Source organism: Urocitellus parryii, chromosome 10 (genome assembly GCF_045843805.1).
Source record: "Urocitellus parryii isolate mUroPar1 chromosome 10, mUroPar1.hap1, whole genome shotgun sequence".
Lineage (NCBI taxonomy): Eukaryota > Metazoa > Chordata > Mammalia > Rodentia > Sciuridae > Urocitellus > Urocitellus parryii.
The window spans coordinates 87,750,848-87,770,520 of NC_135540.1; positions in this window are offsets into that span (position 1 = coordinate 87,750,848).

Consider the following 19,673-nt stretch of genomic DNA (forward strand, 5'->3'; position numbering starts at 1 on the left):
TTTATGTTCCATAGCATCTTTAATAGAAACTGTATACCAAAATGGCTCTTCAAACTTAAAAAGTGCAATTACAGAGTGCAAAAAAGGCAAAAAGAAAAATACAGTATATTAGATTTAACATCATTATGTTAAAATAGCAGATATATTTTAGACATCATTATTATGTTAAAACTTTAAAAGTTATTCCAGAAACACTGTTTATGCTCCCATTTCTCCCAAAAGAATAGAAAAAGTCCGAAAATGTTTGCCAGCAAATCAAGCATTTTGTTTTCAAAATTCTACAAAATAAAACTGTAGCAAAAATTACCAACATGAGTCAGAGAGATTTTAAATTTACTATTAAATATAAATTAAACACATGTATTTGCTGAATAAAAATTGATTTGATTCTCAGTCACAGTTAAATTTAGCTAGCTTTCCATTCGAGGACTCAAAAATAAAAATTTGAGTTTGGACAAAGTCATACCAGTATATAATTTTTTTCCCATTGCTTTGACTTTTGACAGAGGGATGAGGGCAAAGCAATGTATAGGAGAACAGTAAAATTGTATTGGATTATAGATGTTCAAATAGTACAATAATCTCAACTTTAAGGTTAAACTTTAGTACCAATCACAGAACTTAACATCCTGGTTACAGAGTATATCTTCTGGGTTTTTGGGTGGTCTTGGTGGGAGATCATAAATTATGCATTTTTGCTTCAGGGATTGCTTAGGTTCCCAGTACATATATGTATATGTGCATACATATACAGCATAAGCTGAGGGAATCATGTGACTCATTTTATACATATTTTATACATATATACATATACACATATATATAAAATATATATATATTTATATTATATATCCACATATATGTGTGTGTGTGTGTGTGTGTGTGTAGCTTCTTTGAGACATAGATAGAGAAATCTGTAAAATGAGGATGATAACTAAGAGTGAGCCAAATACTTTTCATTTCCTGTAGGAAACATGAACTGAGAGCAAAAGTCTTTTCTTTTATGTGTATTCAGCATTATCCTCACAAAAGCAACCACTTTTTACTAATTTTCATCCACAAAATGCAATCTGATTTATATATTTTCATTATTTAATATGTATTTGTAAATAAAAATTTAACTTTTAGGGGTTAGTTCGTTAGTTTGTTTGCAGTACTGGGGATCAAACTCAGGGCCTCGCACATACTAGGCAAGTGCTGTGTCACTGAGTTAAACACCCAACCCTATGGGGCTGGTTTTTAAGCATTTTAGTAAAGATAAAAATATCCTAAACTAGCCGGGCATGGTGGCACATGCCTGTAATCCCAGCAGCTCAGGGGCGGGGGCTGAGGCAGGAGGATTGTAAGTTCAAAGTCAGCCTCAGCAAAAGCAAGGCTCTAAGCAACTCAGTGAGAGTCTGTCTCTAAATAAAATACAAAATAGGGCTGGGATGTGGCTCAGTGGTCGAGTGCCCCTGAGTTCACTCCCCAGTACCAAAAAAAAAAAAAAAAATCCAAAACTACTTGCACCATGTTATATAATATGCATTGAGACGCTGAAGACAGACTAATATATCAATGCTGAGACACTGTCAATGAAACTTTTGTTAATGAAATAGATTGTAGTTGAACTCTTAGTCGATAAGTTTTCTTTAAAACAGACAAGATCACTGAAAATAGGCAAACTTGCATTACATTCAGTAGGTGTCAATTTAAAATGTGCCCTTATGTAACACATTTGATTTCAGCTATAGTAAACATGAAATAAATATACTTTTAAGTCTCACTGATTTCTATTTTCCTTTTATCTTGCTTTTAAGTTTCACACATTAGTTAATAGAGCAACAAATGACTATGATTCAATAGTCAATAGAGCTCATGTGTACTTAAGTGTTTGTATGCAAATATGTTTATGTATAGATTTTCGTTTCTTTTGTTTGCTTGTTTCCCTGCCAGGCCAGGACTATACATGAGAGCCATGTGAACACGTCAGGGTATATAATACATGGCTCCATCTGGAGGCAAGTCCTGGCATCTGGTACTCCAGAGGTGACTTGTCTGGTGATATCTTTGTTGCCCTAGTACATGCCAGGAAAAAATGTGGAGGAAGAAGATCCTCCCTGACCTGGTATGTGATCCAGAGATGAGAACGAAAAATTTAGCATTCAGAGAGGTAGACTCCCATGAAAGCCAAAGGTGGTGACAGCCCTGACTTCTATGCAATTGCTCAAAATACCCTGAGCTCACTGAGACCTCAGAGTGCAGAAGAAATCTCAGTTTCTTCCAGAAAATAAATAAATAACAGGGGGTAAAGTGTGTAAGGGGTACTTTCATCTCAGCCTCCATAAGAAGGTGTAGTTAAGTCCCCACATTTTAAAAGCTTTCCAATAGAGTTTTTCATTTGGAAAAATACACTATAGTTTATTTTCTCTTATTATTTTCCACTGCCTATATGAAGATATTTTTAAATATGTAACTTTAAGTTTTAGAAGAAGCTACTTCAACTGTAAGTGAAACGATCTTGAATAGAAATACCTGTATGTCCATTTTTAGATAACATAGAACTACTGTTCTATTTTAAAATAATAATTAGCTTATCACATTTTGGACTCAGATTTACTGTTACAATTCTTCAACAAATCTCTTGTGAAAATTAATACCCTAAAAAGAAGCACAATTTTGGCTTCAAGAATGTATTTTTTTTCTAATTGTCTCATGAGAAACAATTATCTCACATAAACACATTACATAAACGATGTGTTGTACAAAAGTAGAATAGTGTGAAGCTATGGAATACCCACTATTGACATGAAAGATGTCAAACTCTTCCATTCACTTTACTTGAAGAGGATCTGGCAGGTGGCTGACAATTTTCTGTAGTTGTAGGTTGGCACAGGGGATGGTCCATTGACCCTCCAAGCAAGTGAGTTTCAAGCTAGCCAATATAGGAATGTAGAGGCCATTCTTCCTGAACTCAGTTTATTTCAAATATGCAGTGTTTAGCATATGACCTGTATTTGTTTTCCCAAATCCCAATTGTACTACATGAAACAGTGGCACCAACCAATGCATCAAACCATAACACAGTCAAGTCAATTATCACTGATTTGAGCAGTAGAAAAGAATCTACTTATAAGATTGATTTGACTATATATTTAGGTTTACAGAAATATGCCACAAGCTGACACTTCCTGAACAATGAATTAGGCATTGCTCATTCCTAGGCCCTGTGCAGCAGGCATATAAGCTTTAAAGTTTTCAATAAAGCATTTAGCTCAGGAAATTATTTCTTACAAAAATATCACTTTTCTTTGGTATTAAATATTTTTACACATAATATATTAGTAAATAGTTTGTCAAAAATAAAACAAAAATAAAAACATTTTTGAGTATATTAAAAATACACAGTTGTTGACCTAACACACAACCCAACATAAATATTATTAATAAAATAGGAATATTAACATTGACTAGGAATGCAGTGCATCCCTGCGCTGTTCAGACTTGAGACAATGCTGGATCTCCTGAGGTCACTCTTTCATATTCCTTCTTTGAGTTTTTGCTTTTGTGGTTTTTGTACCTGGAAATATTAAGAAATGAAACTGTTAGCATTATACTCAATAGTTACAAGAAAAAAGCAAGGTAACAAAAGAAAAAAAATATGGACTCCAAAGGCATGTTAGCATAGTGTATTCAAAATGGCGGAAGTGCCTGGGTTTAGGTTGGACAAGGTGACAAAAGGAGGAAGGAAGGGAGTAGTGTTCTTTAGTCAAAAGAAATTTGGAAGGAAATAGTGGAAGGACTTCTCAAAGGTCTTAACATGATTATGAATTCTGTGAAATTTACTGAAGAGAATCCATTTCTCTCTTCCCCCTTCCATTCTCTTCCCTTCTCTTTCTTTTTTCCCCCTCTCTCTCTTAATAGCTCTTCATTCTGTGATAATAACTAATTAGGAAGGCATTATTATTTGATGGATTCTTTGAATCAAATATGGACAAAATAAATTTAACCTTAAAAAAAAATAGCACACTTTTAACCTTCACTACGGAACGATTTGTAAATTGAAATTAAAAAATTTACTGAGCAGTTTGTACCAGTTTCAAAATAAGGAGGATTTTAAAAGGACACAATTTCAAGGCAACTGTTATTAAATAATTCACACCAGTCCCACAGTCTGGTCCTAACCTACAAAACCTGTCAGTCTACAGTTCTAGTCTTTCTCAGTTACCAACTTGTGACAATATTGTACTTAAGAATGGGATATGACTGATTTAGGGAAATGACCTGAATCAATTCTATCAGTTATATTTTATATTTTTTTCCTGGAAACTCATTTGTACAAGTCTGACTTTCATTTTAAGATGCCAAGACTCTGGGATTATTAATTTACAAGCTGTGTTTTATGAAATAAAAGTTTGACCTAATAAAGTAAATACAAGAATCTAAGTATAATAGCAGCATCCTGCCTCATGGTTTACTTTCACATGCATAGGACTATCATACTCAGTACTAAAAACAGCCTGGTTATTATAGGATAAGAATTTCCATCTGTATTTTATAGAGGAAGGAACTGATATTCCCTGTTTGACTTTCAGACGATCACTTAAGTAATAAGTAACAGAACCCATAATGAAGTGAAATCCGGACGTTCTGTAGCTAGAACATCTCTGTATATGTCATCAATGCAGAATTATTTCTCTAATACCTTGTTCACATTTTTACTTGGTTTGTAGGTCTGCATTTTGTAATTTATGAAAGTAGAATATAAAGCAAGTACTGGCTTACCATCTGCAGAAGTAGTATATGGAACCGGCGACTATTACAAGAAACAAAATAATAAGAATCACAGTCAAAGCCACATATTCTTTGCTCAAGGGTTGATGCACAGTTAAAAAGAAGTGCTCACATCGGACACCAGTGTAACCCACTTCACATCTGAAGAAAAATACAAGACAAAAATCAATTATTTCAGTATATCATGGTTATGAATTAGTTTCATAAGAATTAGTATTACAGTGTAATGTAAGAAATCTGCAAGATTTGCTAAAAGTTATAAACATAAATTCAAAGATTGAATATAGAGTTGGGACAGCATTAATAAAATGACTCCACAGAGCTCTCAGGTTAAATTGTGGCATTAAAATGACAGTCTGTATTAGCTGCCAAGGGGACTGGTTACCTAGAAATGGTGTTTTGTATGCTTTGTAGGATTGAGATGCTTTTTGTCTAAATGGGTGGAATCAATTCTGAAAATAATGGCTGACATAGAAGTCCAACGAAAAGATTAAAAGTGGACTTCCTATCATGGCAAGTGGGAGGAATTGAAATGTCCACTGTACATCCCTGGAGTATGTGTACAATTTGAAAACTACTATTTGTTCTCTAATTTCAAGAAAGTTAATACAATTTCTAATACTCTATATCAATTATATTTTCACTGTCAGTAGAAATACAGGATAACTTCAAATTTTAAAACAAAAGGAGAGAAACATAATCTCAAACACTGTCTTTGTTTGCTTTTGGCATATTACCTGCAGTAATTTTCACTCATGTCCACCAGGTAGATGCACTGTCCATGCAAGCAGTAGCCATTCATGTCAGTGCCACACTTTGTTATGGACACCTGAGCCACACGTGGATTATCTTCCGTCTGAACTGTAAAGGAAATGGAAAGTTGAAAGCATTCTGTTGCCCTCTTGGACTCAGGGCATTAATCATTCTTTCATAACAGTAATCACTGAGCAACTTCACAAAACAGGTCCAGGAGAATTTTCAGGAGGAGAAAACTACTCCACTCTAGGTATCACACTCCCTAAAACAATAAAGAAACCCCTGAGTCCAAAGGAATATATCCAATGGACTAAACAAAATGAAATAGCACTTGAAGATTTAATACTGAAAAAACAGACTTCATAGATAGAAAAGGTAGTGGATAAATGAATAAAAAATGTGGCATTTATACACAATGGAATATTACTCAGCAATAAAAAAAATAAGATCCTGGCATTTGCAGGGAAATGGATGGCATTAGAGAAGATTATGCTAAGTGAAGGTAGCCAATCCCCCCCAAAAAAAACAAATGCCGAATGTGTTCTCTGACATAAGGGAGGTGACTCAAAATGGGGTTGGGAGGGAGAGCAAGGGAGGAAGATTACCTCTAGATAGAGAATAGGGGTGGGAGGGAAAGGGAGGGAGAAGGGGAATAGCATGGATGGTTAAGTGAGACCCTCATCATTATACAAGATACATGTATGAAGATGTGAATTTGGTGTCAACATACCTTATATACAATCAGAGATATGATAAATTATGGTATAATGGTATATTAATAATTGTAATGCAAAAATAAATAAATAAATAAAATAACAAAATAACAAAAAAAGAAAAAGTAGTTACATACACACACACACACACACACACACAACACACCATTACCCTCCACAGTAGGTATAAATAAAACATCTCATTTTTTCAAGTCTCAAAGTGATTCTGAAATTCATTACTCTCAAAAGCAATTCCAAGCTAAAACCTTTAATTAACTCAAGAGAGCTTAATTCTATCACAGATTTTTAAGTCATAAGCTTTGTTTTGGTGTGTGTTCCCAAATAGCTGAGGTTATCATCAAAGAAATCAAAGTCTCCTGACATTTCTCACATTGAGACCTGAAACAAACTAGACAAATTCTGAGTTAGAAATTCCTATTAGGCACATAGAAAAATAAAAATAGGAATCTAGGCCAGGGGCAGTGGTATACGCCTATAATCCCAGCAGCTGGGGTGGCTGAGGCAGGAGGATCACAAGTTCAAAGCCAGTCTCAGCCACAGGGAGGTGTAAGCAACCCGGTGAGACCCTGTCTCTAAATAAAATGCAAAATGGGGCTAGGGATATGGCTCAGTGGTTGAGTGCCCCTGAGTTCAATCCCTGGTACCTGCTCACCACCAAAAAAAGAAGGAGGAGAAGGAGAAGGAGAAGAAGAAGAAGAAGAAGGAGGAGGAGGAGAAAAAGAATCTTGTTGGAAAGAATGTTGCAACATTTATTTACAAATAAATTCCCATTAGAATGTTTTTGTTACTAAAATGTGAGAGATGTTTATGAAATTATCATTTTTAAAAATCTTGACTATAATACTTTTGTACATATAACCAAAAAGGGGGGGGGGAGGTGGTAGAGGAAGGCCCACCAAACTTCCAAAGAACGTGATAGTGAAGGAATAAGAAAGAAGGCAATATTTTTGTGGAAAATATCTTGTTTTCTCAAACTAACCCTTGACTCAGGAGCTCAGACTGAATACAGAACTGACCTTCACTGGACCACAGAGACTGCTGTCTCTGATGGGAAAAGACTGGGCATTACTTAAGACTATTGCTTAGTAAAATGTTTGACACACATTAAGCAAGAAAGGACATCATTTGCTCCTCTTAACAAATAGACATGTGTATGCATGCACAATTTTTAAACAACTGTTTATAAAATGAACTTTCTTCTGTTTCCTGGGATCCAGTCTTTCAGTGTGTCTTTTAATGATGATTCTGTAGAAAAAATGGTATTTTCCTTATTTCCTGAATTTTTAAGAACAAATCTTTATATATAAATAGATGATGTCTGATCCCTCTCCCACTACTCCTTCATGTATTTTTCCAGAACTCTAATTAATTAATGGATCAAAAATTAATACGACAATACTCTCCCCTTTTTGATTGTCACATATTTATATTTACATTTTCGTTGAAAACTGTGAAATCTCTTGATGTAGAATTTATGAATCTGGGCTTACCCAAAGCTGTGCAGTTGTCATCTGATTCCCCTGGGATACATGATGGAATCACAGTCGTGCTGGGAACTGTTTGTAGAAGTTGGAAACCTATTAATGGAGGAAAATCAAATACGTAGTTAATGTTTCAAGGCAAGAAACCTTGGTCGGATTTGGAAAGAAATGCAGCATTTACAGAGTAGTTTTGGTTGTTTTAAAATTTTTATCAATCAAAAGCATAAAAAAGTAGTTCATGAGAATAAGTGACCCTTCAGCTTTTCTCTCCCAGGGTCCAAGCAGTGCATTCAGAGTTACAAATTTGACCTGCTGTAAACATTTCACAGTAACATTTTCAAAGACCTGATTGTGAACTTTGAGTTTTCCTAAGCTGAACAGTTAGAGAATTTCCACTGTTTTACTCTACTGTGTGTTTACAATAATGCTGTGATGTAGACCCCACCACGAAAGACTTCAAATAAAAAACAGGCTCCAGGGCTGGGGTTGTGGCTCAGTGGTAGAGCGCTCACCTAGCACGTGTGAGGCCCTGGGTTCGATCCTCAGCACCACATTAAAATAAATAAGTAAAGTAAAGGTAATGTGTCAAACTACAACTAAAAAATAAATTAGAAAAAGAAAAAGTCTCCATTTATGGTAACAACAGAAAAAAAAACTAGCATATATTTATTGTTTACATAAGTATCTGTTACTTTTTACATTGTATTATACATGAAAATAGACTGTAATTAGTAAAATATAATCTAGGTAAAAATCAGAATATAGATTCCCACCATATTCATAGGAAAGTGGTTCCAGAAAGTACCCAAATCTGCAGATGCTTAAATCCCGTACATAAAATGGCATAGAATTTGTATATAACCTATGAACTTCTTCCTATATGCTTTAAATTATCTCTAGATTATCTATAACATCAACTACAATGTGGATGCTGTGTAAATGTCTGTTATACTGCATTGTTTAGGGAATGTACAGAAAAGGTCTATACATGTTCAGCACAGATACACTTGTTAAATACTTTTGAACTTGTGGATACAGATAAGCTATGTAGCTTATCTAATTCAGGAAAGAGCTGGAATGTAGAACTACACCAATCCCTAGCACCAAATTTCTGCCAGCTCAGACAGGGTCTGAACCAGCTCTTTCATTATGTGCTTCCAGTGAAAAGGTAAACCTTGGAAAATAGGCATCAGAATGACTCCAGTGAATTCTAAACTGCATAGAAATCATGATAAGAAGAAACCTTTTAATTTTACATGTTTATTTAAGAGCATTTAGCTTCCTCCGTTTAAGTTTCAGGTATTTGCACTTCAACTCCTCTTTCCTGTCTAGATGAGTAATTGTTAGATAATAAATAATAATGGTGGGGGTAGTAGCAATAGTTAACAACAGTTAAGATTTCATGAAAATGTGCTGTATGCCAGGCATGTTTCTATTCTCCTTATCCATATTATCTTATTTAATTCTCTCAGTGACTCTTTGAGGAAGACACTATGATTAGCTCCATCAGACATATAAGAAAACTGAGCGGGCTGGGGTTATGGCTCAGTGGTAGAGCACTTGCCTAGCATGTGTGAGGCACTGGGTTCAAACCTCAGCACCACATAAAAATAAATAAATAAAACAAAGGCATTGTGTCCATTTGTAACAACAAAAAATTTTTTTTAAAGAAAACTGAGCATAAACAGGTTAAGGAAACACAATGCTAAATGGGCCAGGAGAGTGTAGAAATGGCAACGAAACCCAATAAACATCACACGTATCAAACTAGGGTACCTGTAATTGAAGCAGAGTATCTACCCCAAAGGGAGGTAGCAAGTATGGTGGAAAAGCAATCATGTGAGCAAACTTGAGCAACAGAACTTTTGATGCATTAATTAACTTCTCCAAGTCTCCATTTCCCCTACCTTACAGAGTTTTGGGAAAATTGAAATGAAATGATATTCTTCCAAAATGTCTTACATACCAGTGATTTCCCATAAATGTTCCTTGATACTCAACTTCTAGCCTGTAGTTTTAGCAGTATATGTGGGTGGTGCCCTCTACTGGTTTATAACAAGATTATAAAACTGTTAATTATTTTGGTCTTTTAAGGATGAATTAAACCATATAAAATGGATATTTTATTTTACTTTTTCTTAATCAGAGGAGGCTTGTATTTATTAAGAAAGCTGCAAATTCTTTGGGTCCTACAAACCAAGTTACATATCAGCATCAGTTTCATAGTTTATATTTTCATGTTTCAAACTTAACATAACAATCCTGGGAAGCTGTTATTAGCCTCAGACAGCCTCAGTGCATATAAATGAAATGTCTTATGCAAGACCACTTATCTAGTGACCACAGAAGGTAAGAGTAAAGAATCTAACAGCAAGTTACATACTCTTTTGATAATTTGAAAATACTGTTTTCTTGACAGCTTTAAACTCTCTCTTCCCCACTCCATGTTTCTCCTACAATGTAACTGTTGCTTCAATTGTCTCATACATTTAAAAAAAATCATCTTTCTTAAATAACAAAAATAGTGGCTAAGTCTGGATTTCATTGTCAGTTAAACTGAGATTAAAAAATTCTTTTTAACAGAAGATGAATTAGATTCTCTTCTGTGTTAATTTTGTGATACTTCTCACTATAATTTTGACATAAATGTTACTGAAGAATTCAACCCTGTCTTAGCATCTTCGGTACAAACTGAACTTCTCTTTGCAAAAGTTCTTATAACTAATTCTCTCCTAGGAAGGTGCCAGCCAGGTAAAAGTACACATTTCAAGCCAGGTTTTCTATCCTTTACAGAAACCAAGAGTGGCTTTGTGTGCTTGGAATTGCTTACAATTGCAACTTGGCACTGCTAGAGAATGCAGCTAATTGTGTTGAAGTACTGGAGGTTTTGTTTGTTTGTTTGTTTAGGTTTTTGGTAGTTGTCAGTTTTTCCACTGTTGGAAACTTTGTTCTAGTTGTTTAGGCCACTGGTGAAATATGTGTCTTTGTCAATTAAAGATTGTTCAGGCCAGGGTGTGACTCCGTGAAAACTGGGCTTCCTCTACCTGTGACACTTCTTTGGACACAGTCCATTGTCAGGACAGTTTCTGTGAGACTTGCTGCATTAATCCAACAACAGGATATTTTAACAGAGGAAATTGTAAATAATTGTAAATTCTCCTCTCAAATTAAAAGTGTGTAAGTGTAGTTCTATCATAGATGTATGTCACCAATGAAATAACAAAGTTGTTTCTAAATCAATTGACCAAATGTACAGCTCTAGTGCTTTAAAACAATGGTTCCCAAGTGTAAAAATCACTATTCGTTATTTCATAGTCATACAGGAAAGAACTAAGTGCTAAGTTATATCCATCCATTTCCTTAATATTCACTTTTTTCATGATTTTAGTGTTCATTGCACACAACAATCACTCTATGATTCAATTATAAATATTATATTTGAGCTTTTGATCCATTTCAATACTCCCTGATAAGAAAATAATTCACTATGATACTAAAGATTTTGGATAGTGTCTGTGTCAAAATCAAGATGCGACCAAATTTACACTGGCAACTAAGAGAGAAGTCTGCAAAGTGATATTGGGAGATGATCTACAAACTTTCAGTGTCAGCTAGAATTTCTACTTCAATACAAATACAAAGCTCAAAATCCTTTTAGAGGGTATTATTTCTGTCAAATTTCCAAATGGGTTTTAGGAATATGAAGCTCACCTATTCATCTCTCCACCTTCACCTTTTGGAGATTGTGTTTCAGCGAAATCTCAAATGTGCCAACAGGAAGTGGAGTCACTGACTCAGAGGATACAAATTGTCTCTTCCCCATGAGTCAGGCCGAGCCTACACCCTTACACAATATTGGGGACCGTGCGTGGTGCGTGGGAGAGGCTGAGTACCATCACCGGAATGGGGATAGCACTAAATGTCGTGGGCCCTGGAGCACTAAGAAGTGGTTACCCAACAGTCCATCAGAATGCCGGAAGTAGAAAAATGTTTGTCATTGCACTTGGTTTCTTTTCACCTTGCTTCCTAAGGGTCACACTGAGGGACTCATCTAGAAGGAGGACAATGCAGAGGATGCTGGGATTCAGTGAACAACCAACCAAGCCAAGTCAGCAACATTGTTTGCAAATCTCAGGGGGAAAATGATTCCTTTGGAAAGCAATCAAAACAAATAAAAATGATCCAAAAATATGATGTAACAGAATGAAAGGTATATGCCTTATTTTCCCAATCAAATCTTTTAGAATATTAAGAACAGAACAGCAAACTCATGATGAATCATAGTATTTGCCTGGCCCAAACAGGTAGCAAAATCCGCTTCGTTTACACTTTTGCTGTGGTCACATGCCAGCCTACTCATGGACTGTTAGTTTCCTACCTTCTTCCACAGCAGTTTATAATTTTAGAATTTGTCTAGAACATAGTAGGCTTGTTAGGTCTTGTGCACTTTTAAAGAATGAACATGCCTTCACCATTTTGGGATGGCTTGCTATTTTAAATAGAATTTCACTATTAGACAAGACCTTGCTTTATCTTAGATAAAATAACTATAAACTTGGTCAAATAATATAGTGAACAGACAAATTTCAGTACTTTCTAGTAACAGCCTAATTTTCAGGGAAATATATATATATATATATATATATATACATATATATATATATTTATATGTGTGTATATATATAAATATATAAATGTATATAATATATATATGTGTGTGTATATATATGTATATATTTATATATACATATAAATGAGTAGAAATGTATGGAAAATTAACCTTGTCTTCTGCCAGCAATTATTCTATTTCTTTATTATAAACCTTAAAACTAAGCTTTATTTAAAAAAATGTAAAAACTATAACTATTTGAGCTAAAATAGCACAAACCTGAGGCTGATAAAATAACAACTTACAAATAAGTATTTCTTTAATTTTGAGCTTTAAAAGATAGCTATAAGATCTTCCTCAACAAGTGACAAGGGAAGATTTAATATGCCATGTTTTTCAATTTATATGAAGAGCATTATATTCTACAATTTTGACAGTAATTTCTAAATCATATTTCTAAGTGCTCATATTCATCATACAATGTAGTACTTAACACTATTCAAATAAAAAAATCAGTGAGTCAAAATAAGGAAAAATCAACTACTTTGCCCTAAACATGGGTGGAAACATGCATATCTCATTCATCATAGAAGTGTTGGTGTAATGGAGAAGAACTAGGACCAACTCTTGGATAATGGGTCCAGTTTATGTTTATATGGGTGTTCTAGAACTTTGTGGTTAAGAGTCCTAAAGATGAGACATACATTCTTGAAAGCCAATGACTCATTTCTACTGTATAATTTCAATTCTAGGGAAAAGGTTTTATCTGCAAAATAATCTGATAGGGAAGGGAATTTTTTATAACCATTTCTCTTGCTTCCCACCTCTACCCCTATAGGTCCAATTCAGAAATTTAAGCTACCTTTACATTGTTTTCCCAAAGGCAGACTCTCATAAAGGAGCAAAGTTTGATTATGAGTGTTTGCCATTTGCCTTTTTATCATTATAGTCATATTGTGGCCTTAATTTAGAATATTTAATGACATTTTTAGAAGTATATTGACCATTTTGCTTTTATATATAAATGTATATGCCAAACATGAATTTTTCAGAAGGATAAGATATTAATCAGTGAGCCCTCCCCTCGAAAATGGGGAAGTTAGTACATAAAAGAGCATTTAAAAATCTTGAAGTTGGTTATTTTTCATTTAATGAACCTACATAATACAAATCACACATTATATTATAGAAATTTCCTTTATATAGTTTATGAAAATATATTTGCTTAACATTAGAGACCTTGACTTCAGTTAGAGGCATATCTAACATCCACAGTATGGTAGCAGGGTGAGAAGGGCTTCTTTACAACCCCACAAACAGAAAAGAAGGAGGAAGGCAGCTTAGCCCCTACTTGTTTTTAGTTAACATTTGACATATGTCAAATGATATCTAAATATTTATAAATATCTATTTTTCTACATGCAAGATATCAAGCAAGATGCTGTCTGGAAAATTGGTGCAAAAGATATGGTTCTGGACCTCTGTACCCTTAATGAAACTAGACACCTGGAGGAGGAGAAAAAAGAAGAGAATTCACAGATGATGTTAAGTATCTGGCCAGATAATACGAAGGAGCATGGTGCCATTAAATGAGTAGAAAGCAGGCAGGGCAGCAGGTTTGTGGGGGCTTTTGGGCATGAAGAGAGGATGTGGGTAAATGAATTGGAGTTTGAATATTTAAATATATGAGGTAGTTGAGAATACAGATCTGGAGTAAAGGAATAAGAATGGAATTGATTATATCTATGTGAAGGTCATATGAAGGGATTACATCTTAAAGTCAAGGAAGTCTCTCAAAAGTTCCAGGGTAATAGTTTCTAATGAAAACTATCAGAACTTGGGGGAATAGGTGGTAGACAGCAGACAGAAATAGTCAAGGGAAAAGAAAGAGAAATTTCAGGGAAAAAAAAGAAATTTCAGTGTTGTGAGAGCCAAGGGAGAAGAATTGTAACAGGAAACATGAGGAAGTCAGCAAGGCAATGATTGCATTAATGACCCCATCATAAAGAAGAGTCATCCTTATTAGATGCAAATGGTTCTAAAATCAGCAATAAAAATTGCTAAACCGATTTTCTTGTTTGTTTTTGTGATACTGGTGATTGAATCAAGACTTCACTCATGCAAGACAAGTGTTCTACCACTAAGCTACATCCCCAGACCCCAAAGCAGGATTTTTTTAAAAAAGCAGAATTTGATTTGTGTTTGTATCCAACTTACTATTAATTTTATTTGTCTTCATAACTTAAGGGCTAATTATTCAAACTGTGAACTATGGGTGTCAATGATTATGACTATTTAAAAAATACATTGGATTAGTAGTTCTCAACCAGGAGCTATTTTACCAACCAGGAATGCTTGACCACCTCTGGAGATGGTTGCGGTTGTCAAAACTGGGGGGAACTACTGACATCTAGTGGGTAAAAAACAGGGTTGCTACTCGACACCTGCAATGCACAGGACAGACCCCCACAGCAAAGAATTGTCCAGGTCATGTCAATACAATCAAAGCCAAAAACACCTTAATTAGTGTCAAGAGATGTGGAATCTAGTTCTAGCTCAGATACTTATTTATTCTCCTTCAACTGAGTTTCTTTACCTCTAAAAACAAACCGGAGAGTGAGATGGTATAGAAAGAGAGATGGAATTTGAATTAGATTACTCTAAATTCCCTTTCTCTTTCTCCTACTGGCTATATCCATCATTCAATCATATCACTGTTCAGTAATCCCTCTTTTATTCTCTCTCTCTCTCTCTCTCTCTCATACACACACACACACACACACACACACACACACACACACTTCTATACACTTGAATTTTGGTAGGCATAACTTCACTGAATAGAGTCTATAAGAACCAATAGAAATGTGGAGAAAAGGGAAGAAAAATTATTAGACTAAGAAGCAACAGAATTGAGTTTTAAAACTACTGCTTAATCTTGAAATATTTTCCTTCTCATGTACATTTTCAAAGAACAGCTGGTTCAGTCAAGAAATAGTGGTGAGAACTCTGAATATAGAATAAATCTAATCATCCGTCTGACAAACAGGTTATACTGATGGTTTTTGTGTTCTGTTTTTGTTTTTTATGCTGTCACTAAGCTTGTTTAGATACAGACTCACACTGTGCTCTGACAAGGCTAACATATTTTTTTTTCCTGGACAAGAATCAATTCGTTATGAATAACTAACTTAAATAGTATGCTAGTTAATTAAATCATTACTTTAACCTAGAATGCCACTGAACCTTTATCTGTTCTGCAGCTAGACACCCAGTCTTACATAAACTGCACTGCCAGCGGATACTGAGTCTGTTGCATTACCTCATTTTTTCAAAGGTTCCAGAATTAGCATACCAAAGTGATGGCTGTCAGGCTACTCCTCCCTGAGGATCTCCCTTATTGAAGCTTTGGGGAACCTTCCCATTGTCTTCCAATGGAATATTCCCAACAGCAGTTACGGCCATATCAGTAGATAATTTGCATAGGCCTATATTCAGAGTTAAGCCGGAAACAATACCTTAATTTATAGTCTCTCTAAAAAGGATTTATTACTTGACATTTTCATCTCTTGTCAGGAAATGGGAGATTCTTATGCAAAAAAATGGGAGGATGAGCAGAAAACACTTAATTTTTTTTTTCAAAGTGACTATATGAGTATTGAATTTTTAAAAAAGGAAATATATCTATTTTCTCACAATTAGTAGGAATGGGCTGTAGATTCCAACATGGTCCTTTTATTGATACTTATTTAATTCATAATTATATAAAACAGACTAGGTATACAAACAATATAAGATATCCTTTTCCTTGATTGCCTTACATAATATAGCTTGGAAAATATAGAAATAAAGGCCTTAGTTAACTGAATTCAGTTACTGCTTTTAATAAAAATCATATCCAAGAGCTATATTGATAAAAATTATGAACACTAAAAACTCAACATTTTTGAGTACAAGTTGAGAGAATGCTCATATTGTCTTTGGCATCTCATTTTGAATAGGGTCAGGAAGCCCATTTTTGTATATATGCTGCCCCTAGAAGAGGTTCCAAGTCTTGGGGTGGCCCCAAATGCCTCTGGAACTTCTCTATCAGAACTTCTTATTTTGATTATGCTCTCACTAACCCAATGGCTCCTTACACATTTTTAAAGAATGACCTTGCAATTTACTCCAAATCCTTGTAAAGTAGTCTTCATTTCTGTATTTGTCAAAAGTAAGCTAACTACACCTACTGTGTAAAGAACAAATGAGGTGATGTATGCAACACATCTAACACTCATGTGTGGCAGATAGTAGGCGTTTAGTAATTTTCAGTTCCCTTCCCCACTCCTGGATTTGCATTCCAGTGGGGAACCAGACACTCCAATTACCCTAGCTGCTAATTCGGTAAGACCATGCAGAGGGCAAATGGGGTCAAAATCCAGACAGGAGAGGCCTGTCATTGTGTTTTCTGCCCAGATGTGTCATCTCAGGTGGTGTCAAGACCCAGGCAGCTCATAAATTCTCAGGGTCAACAGAGAGGACTGGAAAGCAAGCCAAATGTCTCACCAAGATTTCAGTTTCTCTTATTTTTTTAGAAGGAATGTTTGCTCTGCTTAATGCTCTCTTACTGTGTGAAGTTGTACTAAACTGTCAAGGAGATACCATTCAGAAACATGTTCAGAAACCTGTTTGAACATGAATGAAAATGTTTTATTTTTAGATGAAGAGTCCCTCAACATTATTCATTTTGAGGTATTTCCATGCTTTTTCAAAATGTTCAGTAGACTAAAAGTGACAGTAAACCAAGGCACAAAATCCTTCAGTTGTTCAACATCATTTATATGAAAAATTAGGCTCAATTTCCCAATCTATAAAACAAAAATATAAACAGGAAACATTTCAAAAATTTGTAAGTAATCAAAATGATTGTGTGTATGTGTAACAATTTAAACCCACATGTATTGAAGATGGCGGATAGAATTTTTCCATAATCATAAATACATATAAGACAAAAATAATAGAATGTATGAAGAGATCTAAAATAAAAATCTCTTTCTTTTGAAGAAGAGAGTTTGGGAAAAATATTTCTAGGCAATCTTTTTTTTTTTTTTTTTTTTGGAGGGAGGCAATTTTAGAATTGCCTTTGCCTTTTATTCCATATAAAAAAAGGACTAAAACTATAAGACCTGCATACCTGAATTGAATATAAAGATTTGATATAGAACTTCAAACAGGAACTTTCCTAGTGGCAGAGAAAAATCTAAACAAACTGGGAAAACAGAAACTGACCTAGCTCATTTGGAAATGGGCTTGGCAGCTGACGAAATAGGTGAACTATAATTAAGTAATGCAATAAAGGAGTTAAGCACTTTCATGACAACAAAAACACACAACACATGCTGGTTGGGTAGTACCAAGGTTATTCATAGGCTCTTGCTGTCTTAAATTAGAATATTCAATGAGATACCTAGAACAAACACTTGCATTGTTCAGATGCAACTTATAGGTGGAGGGGAAAAAAAAAGGAATAGTGCCATTCTGACCTCTATGTTAATATCTAACTCTAGGAAGACTGTTGTCTTTCTAATTTTATTCTTTTTCACAGATTCTAAGCAAAGAGAGCAAAGCCATAGTATTTATTGAGAATCTTCTACCAAGTTGTTTTTATCTTAGTTTTGGCAGAAACCACAGATCCAGTTTCCACTTATGTTCCTGAGCTTGGATGTGTAAATTCTAACTATGCATAGTATGCATTTCATTAAGTCTTTCAACCCTGAGATAAGGCCTGCCTGTCGAAATAATCATTTAACTGTCACATTCTGCAAAGGTAGAGTTAGTGTGTGAGGGAAATTCACCTCCTTGCCATTCCAGGAAGAATGTGAGACTAGCAACTTTTACTTCCTTATTGAAATATTCATATGCAACTCCAAACTCCCCTTGAAAATTTAAGGAATCAGGGAAAACCAGAAAGTAACATTCAGATTTTTTTTCCTTGCCTTGCCCATGGGTTAAGATATGCGGGGGGGGGGGGGGTCTTAAATTGGAAGACTGACATTAAAATACCTTCAGTGATTACAGACAACCGGGTGCAATCAGCCCCAAGAGCAAAGCGCCTGACGAAGCTCTGGAGGCGGGGACAGCTGCTGGGGAAACCGAACTCAGCAGGTGTAGGAGGCAAAGGGCGGTGGGGAGCTCCAGGACCTGCCCAAGGCCCTTCAATTCCAGGTACCCGTGGATAGCGTTTTAATTCTGTCACTTCTGGAGCTCCAGTCAAGCTCCCATTGGCACATCCCAGCGCCCCCAGGATGCTAAACCGGGCTAGATTTTTAAAAAACTGGGTGCAAGATCGAGGAGGAAAAGCATTTATTTTCAAATGGTCTCTTGTTGCGCGCGGCTAGTCTCAAAAGGCCACCCTCCAACAAGGAAGAACAAAACACGAAATATCAAAGGTGCTTTTTAAGCTTTTGGATTTCTAGAACTTGGTAAATTTCAAAAGAAAAAAAAACAAAGTTTTTCCACTTTTAATTTTGCCTAATAAAAATATGTCAATGTATGCACAACATATATGCTAATAATTAATTTATTAATGGAAAGCATTTTCAATATTGATCCCACACCCCACCTCCAGCTTTGCCAGTGGAAACGACAGACCCGCCTCAATGTAAATGGAGTTCGCTTTAGCCTAGTGACAACTCCGTACTTGTCTTGTGACAAGTTCACAGACTCAGTATCCGTCTCTTCTTCGGGGGCGGGGGGTGGAAGAGGCGAGGCTCACCTAGGCAGAGCAGCAGTGCCTGGACCAGGCCCGTGGGACGCGTCTCCATCCTCTTCCCTGCGGCTAGCCTCGGCTGAGCGCAGGCGCCCCGGCTGCAGGAGGTGGGAGGCAGGCGGCAGAGGGCTGCTGGGGACGCTCCGACCCGCCGAAGCGATCGGCTGCCGCGCTGTAGCTGGAGTGCTGCTGAAAGCCTGAAGAGTCTATGCGTCCACTGTGTCCCTCTGACACCACCTTGTCAGGCAAGTGAGCTCAACCGCCACGCGCTGCGACCTTTATAAGTCTGGGGAGGTGCTTCCGGACAGGAGCACTTACTATTGGGGTGAGGTTCAAAAAGTGCCCAGAGTTTCATAATCTCGGCCCCCGGGGAAGGAGTGGTGACCATTGGACTCTCCGGATGTCATCCTCCCTCTCTGGAGCACTTGAGAGTAGTGGTTGAGGAATGAAAAAATGTCCTCTGGGTAGCCAGAGACTACTCCCCAAACTTTTCCATCCTCGAACTCCGACTCCCGCAGGAGGAGGTGGGGAGCATGAACCAGATGAGTTGGTTTGCTTCCTGGGGTCAC